Genomic DNA, 12,727 nt, shown 5'->3' with positions numbered 1-12,727 from the left:
GAGAGGGAATATACCTGCTCACATCTTCCCCGACACAATGCACTCTCCTGGCTCACATGATGGGGTGACCGCCACTCCAAGCTGTCTCCCCTGTATACCCCATAAGCAGTTCTATTTGCCAAGATCATTTTAGTTTAAACAAAAGACCTAGAACATTAAAAATTTTGGATACCAACAGTTCTATTAGGGTTTGTAGCGTTATAAGTTTAGAGTAGTTTTGTAGCTTTTCTGATAAGCATCGACGAATTTCATCCACGAAGTACCTGCGAAGGTACATCCTGCTGAAATGAATGCCCTTTCTTGTTTCTTTGTTTCATTACCAATCTCACTAGTAAGTTTTCTTTCTTCAATATGGTCGGGGTTTTTCAGTGGCAATTTCCCATAACTTGATGCCATCTGAGCTTATTTCATTTTTCATTAATGTGGAATTACGCATGAGGCAACCTATGATATGACTTGGATTAGCGAATGTGTTCAAAGCAGTGTGCTATACAAATAATTTCAGTCATCAGTATTGGGGTTGCCCACATTTGTTTTGGTTTATATATGTATTTTATTGTCTTGTTTTTATACGCCTACACTTTTTGGACCTTTGTTTATCTCCATAGCTGAATCTCCATACTGGAGTTTGCGAGGAAATCTTTTGTACTTCAATGTACATTTCTGTGTATGAGTCGTGTAGAGGAAATATTTTGTAGTATGGACCTTTGTTGTGACATACATTCTTAACTCTTCTGATTTGTATCTTGACCCCTTCATTATGCTGGTAACTTGCATAGAAACATTACACTCGATAAACACCGACTATAAGCACCAACACTATGAAATATGAATTCAATTTGTATCTTGATCCCTTCATAGTGCTCATAACATCTCATTTGCAAATATTAACCAGAAACAATTTTGAAATTTTGATTTGCCATAAAATCTCATTTGTGAGCATTGACCAAGATTATTACAATATTTATTTAAGCCATGCACAAAATTAATCTTTTAATATAGTTACTGGTTTTGTGCATGGCTTAAATACTGTAGTAGTTTTAGGTTAATGCTCACAAATAGGATTTTATGGGAAATTGATTTTGTGCATGCCCTGTTGTAAGGATCCAGTTATGGGATGGGGTGAGAAATGTTGAGAAAAGATTGTGGGTTCTAGATTTACACGGGCCATTTGCATTTGCTTAAATGTTTCCAAATCCTTGCCAACAAAATAATTTCCAGCTTTAATACATATCAATAAGATTAATTTAAGATCAGTAGGAAAACAACTTCATTCCTGCTTGGTAAATTGAGTGACTGGTACTTTAATATTTGTACATATCTTAAGCATCTTGTATTCTAATTTTTAAAAAAAAACTTCATTCCTGCTTGGTAAATTTAGTGACTGGTACTTTAATATTTGTACATATCTTAAGCATCTTGTATTCTAATTTTCAAAAAACAATTTGCTTACCATGGAGAAATTTGTCCCAACCCACAGCCTAGAATATAAGAAATCTTGCACATATAATGAAAACCTAGATGCATTGCAAAGGGTAGATCGCTGATAAGGGGGCACATCTTAGGATTGTAGTATCATAAGATTATTTTAATGGAAGATCTAGGGTGGTACATATATATGTTTGCATGAAACAAGTATTTTTGTTGATGGAGAAAGTACAGTGGCTAGCACAAATGTACTATTTGTTACCTTTTCTATTGGTTTTGGGTTGTTTTTGGTTTCAGGTAGCCTCTGCAACAAAACTTTTGGAGCTAATTTAATTTTTGGGTGAAGTGCAAGCATTTTGTGTTGCTTGAACATTCTTCAGCTTTATACATAGATTAATGTATAAAGCTACAAGTTTGTTTTGAACACTTTTTTCTCCTTCGGGTATCATAGATTTTAGAATTAAAAATTAGGGACAAGGATAGACTGAATCTTACAAGACTGCATTTATCCTTGCCTGAACTCTCTATCATGAACTTCCCAAACTCCGAATTTTCTGTCATGACCAGATTCATAGCCTCTGCAACAGAACTTTTGGAGCTAATTTTATTTTTGGGTAAAGTACAAGCATTTTGTCTTGCCTGAACATTCTCCAACTTACTTTTTCTTTCCGTGCATAAGGCATTTTGTGTTTTCTGAACTTTATTCAGCCTAATTTTCTTTGTTGTGCAAGGGGACTGTAACCAAGAAACCCTGTGTTCCATTTCAAGTACAAGAGATGAACCAACAAGTAGATGTTTCAGTGCATAAAAAAACAAAACAATATCTATAATATGTAAGTAGCTCAAACCAAAACAAATTAGAGATAGCCAGATGCTTCTATCTTGCTGTTGGCAATAGAAATGCCTCTAGATTGCTCAAGCTTTGGGAATTGACAAGTTTTCAGACCTGATAGTCAATAGTCCATAATAATGTGAATGTTTTTGGTTGTAACTGTGTAAGAATTTTCGCACCCACTAGAAATACTCACAAGTTTTGAGGCCCTCAAGTTGAACTCAGAGTAGAAAACATAAGGATATTAATAACATCTGAATGTAAATAGAATCAAAATACTAAGCATCTCAAATAGATAGGAGGCAATTGAATTCATCCATTTTTAAACTTGGTTTGACAACGATATTTGAACTTACACTCATATACAAGATCCTTATTGAGCTGATAGGCTCTTCATATGAGGTTTCTTTGCCGAAAAATTGTTAGTATTGCATAATAATTTCCCCACCCATTGTTTCTTGTTCGCTTGATTTGATGTGATAATTTACACGCACATTGTTCCTTGTTCACTTGTGTCTTGGAAAGTGCGAAGGGAAATGTCATGCGATACATGAAGTTTGCGTCTTTCTAATGTGCGAGTACATTGAATTCGAGTTATTAACATTAACGACAACATTTGGTATATGCTTATCGATGCACTACTTGATCTCTGAAAAATATTTGGTTGAGGTTTTGTGTAGCTAACCGCTTTTTGCAGAATGGTTGATGCTTGTATGGAATGGTGAATGACCGTTGAGCCTTCATTCAACACGATGCAATTGACATACAACAACATCCATACTTACATGTCCACTGCTATTACACAGGTAAATACACTTCAATACTAATTTATTTCACTTCCCACATCACATTTTCGCCTTTTCAATGTTCCTTGACCACTACTCATTTCTTTTGTTAGTTACTTTTCCATCCTTGCATTTTTCAACACATCATCAATGCTCCATATAACGGTGCTCCAACAATTATTTACATGGAGCGCTTTCATGCCTAATTTGAATAATGGACATTCTCATGCACATGCCTTCTACAAAGGACATCATGCTACCTCAACCCAAAAATAAAAGGTATAATTTGTAGTTTTGTTTTTTTCCAAAATGCTATTTCAATTGTGTTTTGTTTTCTTCAAGTTATTTATTCACACTTATCTATATTTCAAGCAATGTGCAGGTTGCCTTGCCTGTAATCTAGTTATGGATGTTACACCATTCACTTCCATTGCAAAGGTAATCTATATAGCATTTCTTATAACTGACATTTACCACTTTCAAGATTATGTTTCCATTCTTGATTTCCACATATCTTTAGACATATTATTGACTTCTCTACCTCAATCACTTATATTCAATCAACTTTGTTTGTACAGGTCATATATTCTAATAGAATTGTCAAAGCCTAGTTTCATGCTCTTCCTGCCTTCGTTTACCATATCCCTTGCCTCTTTCAAACTCCTGTTTCCGAAGCTTCCCATTTTTTATCCTCATTGCAGGTACAATAGTTAGAATGACCTTTTCGAAATAGGCTATATTTAAATTTAAAAATGTACCATTCATCAACAGTGGCACCAGCTCTTAAAATGTTTAATAAACTATGTTATTCGTCCTTTCAATTAATTGTACCATTCATCAACAGCTGCACCAGCTCTTTGGTAGTACCACACACTACTTGTTCTTTTCCGCTTCAAGTTCTTCTTAGGTACTCTATCACTTTCACTTTTTTTTGTGCTGCAATGTTTCAGTTCTTTCTATTCACTCATTTAAAATAACTGTTGTTTTCATATTGGACATCCTTCTAATCTTTTCTTCCATTTATGGTTCACTCCAATTCAGTTGCTTAAGTAGGCTGGTTATCAATCCCATCTTTTTGTTCACATACATATATTCCTCAAAATCAGATGTAAGCATTTCCATCACTTCACTACCTTGTCTATTTTGTTAAATTCAACTAATTACATTACTTTTTTCTGGTGCACTTATCACATTTCCACCGCCTCCACTCATTGCTTCATTGTTTTTCCTCTCCAGGTTCCCACACTAATCTTTCTTGGACATTTTGAAATTCTTGCAGCAAACCATTTCAAATGAAGTGTTGGAATTCACAATTTTTTGAAGCTGAAAACTTCTACTCTTTTCAGTCAGGTACTATGTTACCATCTCCTATTGCCAAATTTTCCTCTTTCATGCGCTATAACTAATTACTGATTTTTACTTTTCATTTGCAGATAGACTGGTTCAACATTAAAAACATGGTTCCCTCCAATTGCTGGAACTAATTGCAACGAAGTTTTTCCCATTCTTGTTTTCTGTCTTTTTCCAAACACTTAACATATGTTGTGCAGTGCTATCATTTTGCGCTTTGTTCCTGAAAAAAACTAATTTATATTTAACCTTTCTTCCTGTACTTTGCGCTTCTCAAACATAGCCTGCCTATCGGCTTCCGTTGCACGCATTTAAGAACGTGCAACTGCTAATAATATATTGTTTAGTATATATGATTTAAGACTAGCCGAACATGACATACTCAAGGCTCTACTGATAATTTCCCATAAGTAAATGTGATACACATATCTATAATTAATTTATTCTAATAGTAGAGCCCCTCCTTGTTGATTGCATATGTGGCACACATATCTATAATTAATTTATTGTAACAGAGTGGAAACTCCTTGTTGATTGTATATGTGGCACATATATGTATAATTAATTTATTCTAACAACAAAGCCACTCCTTGTTCATTACATAACTTCTTTCACTGCAACAATTGTTGTACACAGCTTCCGCACCTTGTTTCTTGTTTGGTCAAGATTTTTTTTTCTAGATTCTTTTCGTTCTTTAGCTCTCTTGAGCACCTTCGCTGGTGTTTTTGCTATATTCTTCTTGTTCTTTAGCCCTTTTGAGCTCATCAAAATTAAGAATGAATTGCTAATGTGACTTTACATTGAAAAGAAAGAAAGAAAATAGTCAATATTATTCAGCATGCCCCAATAACAATTGACCATAACAGATCTATTATCTATTGTGTGTCAAAATTATAAGTCGCGAACCTGGATGAAGGTGTGTGTACTTAAAATTTCTCATCTTACGATCCTCTTGTGACTCAACTGCGCTCTCAAAACGTTTTCTAACGTAGCCTTCATCATTTGGCCTTGTTTCCTCTAATTTCTTCTCCTCTTATTTACTTTTTCAGGTCTCACGTTTTAGCTTAGGATAAAACAATTTTGAATCAGCTATACGTTCTATTTTCCAAGTTCAGAAGCTTGTTGCAAAGGTATTTTCATATCCAATCAACATCTCACATTGCAATCACCATTCAAACTCTACAGAAGCAGTTGACAACATTTCTAGGCTTATTTGTCTCAAAAACGTTATAGCTAGGCTCGCATCAAGTTTAAATACATAAATATTATCACACACAACATCCACCTATAAGTCGTCCTGATTAGTAAACTCTCACATGCAAAGGGCCCTTTTTGGTTTCATGCAAATTTTAAATTGTGTGCCCACTCAAATAGTCCTAGCCACTCTTAGGAAGATTTTGAAAAGGGTTCATGACCCTTTAGTTGGTGGTATCGTTAAAAGAGTATTGTTATTACTCTTTGAGGTTTGTGGATTGCTTATAGATCCAAATGAATCTTGGTTGGTTCTCTTGGTCTATTATCTAAACTCATTTCAATTCTTGATGTTTAATGAGAAAAATGATAAAAGATGACATAAAATGATTCTAAAACCTATGGAAGTGATGCATCAAATTGTGATTGTACTAGTGATTTGACACATAATAATCAACAATTTAGCTGGTCCTTACATAATTCAAATATTTTCATATATTCATACATCAATGTTTCATAAGAAGGTGAAATACTCATAGTGTAAAAAGAAAAAAGAAGTTTTCACAACTATTTACTATTTATATTCATCATACAATTTACAACTCGCACAAAATGTATATATTTTTTGCCTAAAAGTGCTGAAATAATACACATAGTTGAGGCTTTATATGTGAAATCACAAAAATATGAAACAATTTTGATGTTACACAATATAATAGAATATTGAGAAGGGAAAACTTGAATTTATTGATCAAAAGGTGTTGTAATAGTAGTATAAGATTAAAAATATCTAATATTTCTTAAAAATGAAACCAAAAATATGTTGAACACAAGATGTCACTCAGAGGGGGGGGGGGGGTGGTGTTGAATTAGTGGTTTCCAAATCTTTTCCCTTTTCTATCCTATGTGTATATACCAGTCAACTGATCTAACATAAAGCAGACATATTGGTTAGATGGGAGGATAACACAAAAACAATCACACATAAAAGCGACATCTCATAACACCAGATGTACGAGGAAAACCCAATATGAGAAAAAACTCGTGAGAAATGCTGTTGGAGACTACTGCTCCAATCCAGCCTCATAATGAAAACCTTGGTTACAACATTTAGGGCACCAACACAAGGAGCACCAACCCCTGCACTGAGCTCTAACTTAGTGATCTACAATGAATATAATCAATTACAAAAGTAATAGCCTTGTTACAAAAGAAATTTGTAACTCTTATCCAAGTCTCTCCATCGGTTCTCCTCTCTTCAATTCTGTATAGGTTCTATGCTCACCTTCTCACTACTGCAACCTTATCTCTTGTTGCAACTCACTCTCTCCTGCACTTTACTCTCTGTTGCACCCTTACTAGTTCAGCCTCTTCTTCATTTCTGTCAGTTCTCCTCTCTGTCGGTTCTCTTTTCTCTCTGTCATATTGCTGCTAGCCACAACCGATCGTCTCTGCTCAGTCAGATGTCTGCTATCTGATTGTTGTCGATTCTTAGCTTACCATTTCTTCACTGCAATCTTTTGTGGCTCTTCTATGCTGGTTAAATCACCACCGGTGTACTCCTCTATCAAACTTGATGGCATGCTACCGATTGTCTCACTCTTGTCGGTTGAACTCTTCTAACCGGTTCTCTCTCACACACTCAATCTCTTCTATGATTGTCATTGAGCACTTGATTGATTGGATCTCTTCATTGGCCTCACTCTCTCATGCTACAACAACATCAATCCACTTCAGTCAAGAGTTGACATACTTATACTTTGAGTTTTCTTGTCATGTTGACATTCAAACTTTTGGTGCACTAGGGTTCCTTCATCGTCCCCAAGGGAAACCAAATCCAATCAAATCTCCATCCATAGATCGAACACCTGCAATGGATCAATCAAACTCTACCAATCCTGCTGCATCCAAAACACGTTTGCCATATTTGGCAAACATGACACCTCTTTGGGTCTACACATGTCAAACACCTATGAGGAGATCACACATATAGCTTCACCTACCCTGATCAACACCTGTACACTCAGCCTCAATTATGAAGCCACTAAATTAGATTTATGTCCTCTGATTAGTCTCAAGCCACATTCTTCTGCTCTTAACCTATAAAACACGCTATTGAAATTAATGTCAAGCAGTCACCACCTACCTCACTGACAACCCTTCACTAACCACCGTATGTATGATACTTCAACTCCACGTGGCCCCTTTGTCGGCATCCACCTTTGCTAGGTCTTTTGTGTTGGTCCAGACAAGATCACCAAACAACCACACAACTGGGTTCATCTACCTGTTCACAAACTTTGTTGGTTATATCCTAACCGGTTTGTCTTCACCCTTGCACTTTGCTTCTCTTCCGGTGGAACACTTAAACCAGTCAGCACTCTTTCCAATCTTTCTCATGCACATCTTCAATAGATGGGAGCCCTATGCATCCGCACTTTGTCGGCTTACCAGTTGATATCTATACTGGTAGTATCTTATGCATGTATATAGGTAAGATACCAAGCACACCGGTGGCACAAGACTTCATCTTCATTCTGGCAACATTCTCTGTTTGCAGCTATTCCAACTTTTCGTTCTTCATCATCATTTGACCGGTTCTCATATTAACTAGTTTGTTAAAGTGACAAACATATCCTTCCTTCTTTATATCGACAACACATCATGTCTACCCAGCTGATCTGGTGCATATCTCTGATCTCATGCACCTAAGGCAACATGGTGTTTCACCGGTTGATCCGATGTGAGCCTTCAATTACATGCCTTCTACTCTTTTGTCTTCTCTCAAAGAACTATGATGGATTCCATGTATAATAGGAGATAAGCTCAACTTACCGATGGGAGTGGATCCTTGTCATCTGCATCCAACATTGCACTAATATGGTTTCCCTGTTTGAGCAAGCATATCTTCAAACAGATGCATATAATCTGATCGGGCACACTCACTGTCAGACTTATCTTCACCTTGTGATATCTTCTTCATTTGGTGATCGCATCTTTATCTAGTGGGAGTCCTATTTTTTCACAACCAAACATCCAATAACATATTGGTTGCCTGCACATACTTGCCCTCCAGTGTTGATGTGATTTTTGTAACATTATATCTCTTCATCACAATCAACAACCCAACATATTTCTCTCTTGTCAGTTGGCAACAACGCACTGCCAACATGTCACTTACCGGTCTCCAGTCCATGTCTTCAACACAATTCAACACTTAACTTGTGTACCAATGACTCTAATGATCATTATGTTGAATGACACGCTCTTCCTTACCAGTGACCTCCTAAGCTAGGTGACATCAAAGACATCACATCTGGTATGCATCAATGACAGTACTGCACATATATCTCCCATACTGATTGACATCCTATACCTATTCACATCAATAACAACACAATGCCAACAATCTCCCCCTTTGGCATTGATGTCAACACATGTATTATCTGGCATACTACAGATTCTCTTTCTCCCCTTTTGTGTGTTCCATGAATTCTCACACATGTAGTATGCGGAATACTACAGAATGACATACTATAAAATCTCTCTCTCCCTTTGACAACACTGGCAAAGGGCACTGACATGGTTTCTCCCCTCCTTGTGGCTACCATGCACAGACACATTTCTGACCCCCTTTTTCTCTATCAGATGCTTCTCCTTCTTTGACCATCATACATCGCATCCTCTTAATTCACAACACTATTTGAAATGGAGGAATCACCAATCAGTTGTCGGTTAGACTACAACACTCCCATCTAATACCAATTGTTCTTAAGAATCAAATGTGATTGTACTATGAGTGTTACCCATTGGGAAAGTAGATACTCATAATTATGAAATTCTCTTAGGTATTCCTACAACAATTTCCTTCTTCTATAGTTGATGTTGTTAGTACACCCATAAGTTCAAGCATGTCGGTTCTGCATCATAAACACTTGATCTCCCCCTATGTCTAGCAAGTCTGATATGAATCAAAAAACATGGTTGTGAACTCCCCCTGAGTCATACATCTCAGGTCTTCATTTGTCCGTTAGGTTCAAAACGGGAGATCCAATCTGCATCACATACTGACTGAGTTGTGCGTATGTGATCAACTGATGATCTACCAGCTTCACAAATTCCACCACACCATATGACATGATCCTAGGTGTACACAATGCCATACAATATTATTATAATGCCATAAATCAAATCGGTTAGCCCAAAAAGATGCATGTATACATGATCGACTACTGGGTCATCATATGTCATTAAGGTCTTTTCCAATATCACCTAAGACATAATCACTTCAATCCATGCTACCGGAGTTAATGCAATGATCTTGAACCTCATTGTGTTACATAACCTGCACCACCCGTTAGAATTCATATTGGTACCATACTACACATACCGATTTCCTACACCATTCCAAACTCTCTACCAGAGCATCTTCCTCTAAATTCTATATTCTTGTGTTACTTTTTTCCTAATCTCAATTTCAAATTCGACATCCATTGAAACATGTAGTAGTGATCCATTTGTCATCTATAGGTGTGTAGCGAAGGCAACCAATACACACACATGTTAGCTCATTTCCTTCCTTCATATCGGTAGCAGCTTGTCCTTCCTCTTGTCCTCTTCCATTGAGGGGGTGAATGATATGGTCAATTTACTACTCCCCCTAAGGTCCTGCATCTCCTTTAATCCTTAGGAGATATCACCTATGCATTGAATGCACAGTGTTGGTCCATGGTCCTACACTCTTCCTTCTTCCTCCAAACCTACTTGGTCTCATTCTTCTTCCCATTTTCAATCTTGGGAGAAGGTCTTACCTTCTTTTGTTGACTGGTCCTTGCTCTATCGGATTCCATATTACTACCGAAAGCATTGTTGAAGAAGCATACTATGTTCATACCATACACAGAATTTGGGGAACTTCTATCAAACTGGGTTGACCATCTTCTTCTTGTCATGCTATTGTAATCGGCTATCTGAACCAATGGACCTTTTGATCTTGTAAGAACAAAAAATCTTCTTCTTTTGTTCCATGCAGCATTTTGTCTCTCATATGCTCTATATCCATTTCTATGCTGAGCATAATTGTTGTAACAGTTGTAATGTGACTGAACTCTCTTGTTCCTACATTCATGACTTCTATGCCCAAATTTATTGCAATCATAACATACATAATTTGCATTTCTTGAGACAACAAATGGATTATTCTTATTATGCATAGGATCATATGTATGCAAGTTTCTACATCTTGACATATTATGGCCACATGCTTATTTCTTGGACAGACAAGATTCTTATTTCTAGGCCTCTTTATGCACTCATTTGCCCTATGACCATAATCTTTGCAAGATAAGTAGTAGCCAGTAAAGGATGGCATACGACTTACATATTTACTCTTCCATGCATGAGGAGATCTTATCGGTTTAGTATTTCTATTTCTACTTCTCTGAGGATGGATCTTGGATTGTCCACGCTCTACAGCTCTTCCATCTGATCTCTTCTTTTCCCACACTTGCCTTGTCTTATGGGTGGTAGCATCTCCTTGTTTTCTATCGATAGGGCGTCTTATATGTTGTCTTCTTTTGTTCTTTCTTCTAATGAAGCTTCCTTCTCCCATCTTTCCTTTTCTTTTGGGATCTGCATTGTTTCTCCTTCTTGCAACACCTATCTTCATCCTTAGCTTTATGCCCTCACTGGTTTTGGTTAGATCAACCTTCTTCCAAGTGGAATTCCAAACAATGAAGGTCTATCCCTTGTTATCTCCATTTAAGGAGACAAATAGAATTTCATTGTGGGGGAGATTCTTGCTGGTGAATCATTCACCGACACCACTTCATAATCCCCCGGTGTCCTTGGAGAGCTTTTGCTTCTTCAACATTTTGTCCAAGGCGTCACTGCTGCCATCAAATTGGATTCTTACCTTGAGCTCAACCTAACATTTCTCAAGGTCATTTCACAGATTCTCCATTTCTCCTTCTATCTGTTGATATTCTTTATCCTTGGCCTCTAGCTCGGATGCCAGAACATTACACCAACACTCCTTGGTGTAATGCAACCATAACCAGTAAAAACCCTCAAAAGAGTCAACCAGCTTATGTAGCAAGAGAGACGTAATGGAAACAACAAGGAAACATAACAAATTCATATAAACAGATCATATTCAAGACATGGAACTTTCGGCAATCATCTGACAATCATTATATTATCATCAAAGAACATCCGGTAATTAACCAATTACATGCAAGCTGCAAGCCAGATACAACCCAACGGGGACTCTAAAGATCAAATAGATCACCATATGCGAATCTTAATCCTTATTCTCAGTTCTACTTCCTCTGCCCCTACAAATTATTACATAACATCATATTTATACCCACCGAAACATATCTGGTTCGGCCTCAAAAGATTACATTCACCAATTGAGGAAAATGAAACTCATAATTAGGTCGGCCCTAAGATTAAAGAAATCTCTCCAAAAAATAGCAACCAAGTGACGTGGTTTAGCAGGAAGGTCGGCCACACACCAAATAACATTGGACAAGACCCAAGATGGATCCACATGCCAAGAATCGCATCGGTAATGAAGGAAAACCAACTGGTAAACACAAGAACTATCCCAGGAACCTAGAAACAGCCAAGCGGAAGAGATAATTGACCAGAGAAGAACCCAAATGAACTAGAAATCTAAAATCAACCACATAAAACTGCCAGGAAACTGCAAACAAGCTCTGCCACAAAGAACAAGCAACTACTGGTACATATCATTAAGAATACAAAAATTGCACAAAGAACTTAAACAAGAACAAAACTGAAAGGAAATGTTTTTGGGTTGATGCAAGATTGCTCATCAACCGAGGATGCTCCTACATCAGAAAACTGTGGTAGAAAAAGATGTTCCATGAGAGGCAAGTCATGAACATCTAAAAGGATTAAGAATGAAGATCCCATGCTCATTTCTGATCCAAACATTTTCTTTATCTGCCAATCTCTGCTCTATCTCTCCCAGGGCTTTAACTAACTTCTCTAACCTATGACTCTCTTTGTTTCTCTTTCTTTTCTTTAGATCTGCACATTGCCTTTGTTTCTGCAATTCTGATTTGGTTCTACCACAAGACCTCATCCAGTTTGTCACCATGAGCTCTCTATC

The 12,727-nt window shown here is 37.0% G+C and overlaps 1 long non-coding RNA gene across 1 annotated transcript; it reads left to right on the top strand.

Annotated features, from left to right (window-relative positions):
* The first annotated feature begins 1,043 nt into the window (after positions 1-1,043).
* LOC131875653 (uncharacterized) lies at positions 1,044-4,155 on the top strand. Its single transcript, XR_009372453.1, has 6 exons — positions 1,044-3,066; positions 3,159-3,324; positions 3,428-3,483; positions 3,624-3,746; positions 3,890-3,952; positions 4,087-4,155. It is a non-coding gene; the product is annotated as an uncharacterized LOC131875653 (long non-coding RNA).
* Positions 4,156-12,727: the final 8,572 nt, after the last annotated feature.

Source organism: Cryptomeria japonica, chromosome 5 (assembly GCF_030272615.1).
Source record: "Cryptomeria japonica chromosome 5, Sugi_1.0, whole genome shotgun sequence".
NCBI classification, from domain to species: Eukaryota; Viridiplantae; Streptophyta; class Pinopsida; order Cupressales; family Cupressaceae; genus Cryptomeria; species Cryptomeria japonica.
Note: the sequence above shows the minus strand (reverse complement) of the source record. Positions and strands in the feature narration are given on the sequence as shown.